Raw genomic sequence first — 2612 nt, 5'->3', positions numbered from 1 at the left:
CCAGAAGAACAAATACGTTTGACAAGGCCATTGACAGAAGTGCATGCAATGAGCGACACACAAAACTGCGGTGTGAACCGATGGGGGCAATGGTCTTATCAGCAGCGTCTAGATTCTGCCAAGACTTCAAAAATGGATGTGTGAGGCAGGAGACAAGGTGGGGAACGATTTGACAATTCTGCCATGAGACAGGAACATTGGTTGTGGGGATCAGGGGGAGCTGATGGTATGGCCTCGCATTGAAATTGATCGAAGAACTGATGCCAGTGTTTGGAGTCGTGCTTTGACTAGTATCAGATAGAGGGACGAGATCATTATGCCTCTAGTTGTCCCTCTGGCCCAACGACAAGGTCACATAACGTTCACATTCTGTCAACACTGCACTTCAGGGCCCAAGATCACTTGCTGGCTGTACAACCTCCAGACTCAAATCCCATCGAGTTTACGTGGGACAGCCGAGGGAGGTGTGCTTATAGTTGCTCATTTCAGCAAGGTCGTGTCACAAAATTATAGTATCCGGATCCAGATTTTCACCAAAATCTATTCATTTCGTTCTTGTCACATACGCTACATCTCTGCCAAATTTCGTCCGAATTCGTCGACAACTTTAAGATATTTGTTCACAAACAAACAAGGGTAAAAACAGAACATCCACCCACCTTTGGTGGCGGAGGTAAACAGCACTTCAGAGTGGAAATCAAGGTAGTTTCCCCATTTCCTTGTCTTCAATTGTGAGTGTTAATATACAATCTGTTTTAGAGTGGAACACGTTTTGAGCATGAAAAAAATAAAAGGTTCTCCACAATCCCTAACTTAGCAGCCACAACAAATCGGCAACTTCGTGATGCAACCAGCAGACTTCATTTGCTATTGAATTCCAATCGTGTACATGTGTTCGAGAAGTGACGATACAAGGGCAGCAAACATTATTCACGGAACATTTATTTTAAACTACACTCGTTACAACAACCGTTTCGTCACATGGCCACCGCTCAGAGACCTAGGTTGGAACAGAAGGCAGATTCAAACCCTTTTCGTCCTCGAAACCAAAACTCAGCAAAACACATCTGGACTTTCCGACTTACGGCGCAAAGCTCGTGCGGATTATGTGCAGGAGAAAACGTGCAAGGGCCAAGCCTCTCGCATTGCACAGAGGAAACGGATAAATCAGCCAAAAAGGCCAATTCAAGAGCAGCGTTTGGGATAATGGCGAAACGTACACAAAGTTGCACAAGGCCGCAATGAAAAACAGCATCCTGATATTCAAGGATAATCAACTGGACGAGGACATTGAAGATGCCGTTTCCGAACGATCCATCATCTCAGCTCCGCGGCCAAGGAAACGTCAGATGCACCGGAATCGAAATGTCGTCGTCGCTCCGACACAGAACCGTGAACAACCTTCGAAACGAGCAAACAGAGCATAAAGTCGGCCATCCTGCTCCCAGTCGAAAGCACAGACATTTATAGACTGGCCCAGACGTAGACGCAGCAAAGTGCAGACGAGTCCTTTCAGAAAATACAGAACATTTCTTTTTTTGTGTACAAGATTGAGGCTCATGAAAGAGCTAACATTAATCACAAAAAAAAAAAACCGACACATAAAACATAAGATAAAGGGAGCGGGAGACAAGATGGGGAGCAGGGACATCGGGAGATCTGTGGGAGGGAGAGGGCTTGGGGGGGAGGAGGGATGGGAAGTGAGGGAGGTTGGGAGAGGTAAAAAAAACTAAAAAAACACATGGACACTGCTAGGACTTCCAGGACAGAAGTTGGTATTTCAGAAAAGTGGATCTGGGGTGAATTAGTGCGGGTAGAAAAGATCAAGGTTTTGGATGGGGGAAGATAAGAGATGGTGGTGAACAGCTGTTTTAAAGACCTGGAGGGAGGAGTGGGATTGAAGAGAGTGAGGGAGTTTGTTCCAGAGGCAGGAGAAAAGAGGAATGAAGGAGTGAAGGTGAGCAGAGAGTGTTGATTTTGTCAATTTCACCAGAAGAGGGTTGCTGGCAGGTTTTGTGCGACAGATCACGGACAGAGCTGGGGGAGCCAGGCCGGAGAGGAGTCGGTAGAAGACAGAAAATCGATCAATTCAATCAAAAGTTCAATGTCGTCTCTTTCGACAAAACTTTTAATATTCCAATATGCTACATTCAGACATCTGTTTATAACCATACAGTTAAAACTCTTATTTACAAAATGTACACGTCGTCGGCACTTTTCGGCCAAAGCGCACCCAGTGAGGCAGTGGTAGACGCCACAAACAACGAAAGATCTATTTTACACGCCAATCGATCTGGCTATATAAACCATTAAATTAAACCGAGTTTATTCTTTCTTCAGAATTAAAAAAAAAAAAAAAAAAAAAAAAAAAAAAAAAACTTTTAAAAAGTCACAGAATGAGGAAGTGAAAGGCGATATACAATGGTGAGCAAAGAGTGAAAAGTTCTTCCATATGTACAAGTTTTTATATTTATAAATACCGTTGCAAAAATACTCATTGAGGGCAAATAAAAAGGGGGTCGTAAAACTGAGGTATGGAGAATCAAGGTAAATTTGAAGACTGGTTACTGTTGTCTGCAGTGTTGTACGTAGTACCAATATATAAATGTCTA

General features: G+C 43.6%; 1 protein-coding gene across 1 annotated transcript in view; it reads right to left on the bottom strand.

Annotated features, from left to right (window-relative positions):
* Nucleotides 1-2100: 2100 nt before the first annotated feature.
* LOC137433844 (axin-1) overlaps nt 2101-2612 on the bottom strand; it is a 70181-nt gene continuing 69669 nt past the window's right edge. Inside the window, exon 11 of the mRNA XM_068126235.2 lies at nt 2101-2612. This exon is cut by the window's right edge and continues 461 nt beyond it. The gene's annotated coding sequence lies outside the window, so the exon portion shown is untranslated.

The sequence above is a fragment of the Myxine glutinosa genome, chromosome 10, assembly GCF_964187855.1.
Source record: "Myxine glutinosa chromosome 10, kmMyxGlut1.1, whole genome shotgun sequence".
Classification (NCBI taxonomy): Eukaryota; Metazoa; Chordata; class Myxini; order Myxiniformes; family Myxinidae; genus Myxine; species Myxine glutinosa.
This window is presented reverse-complemented; position numbering and strand designations above follow the sequence as displayed.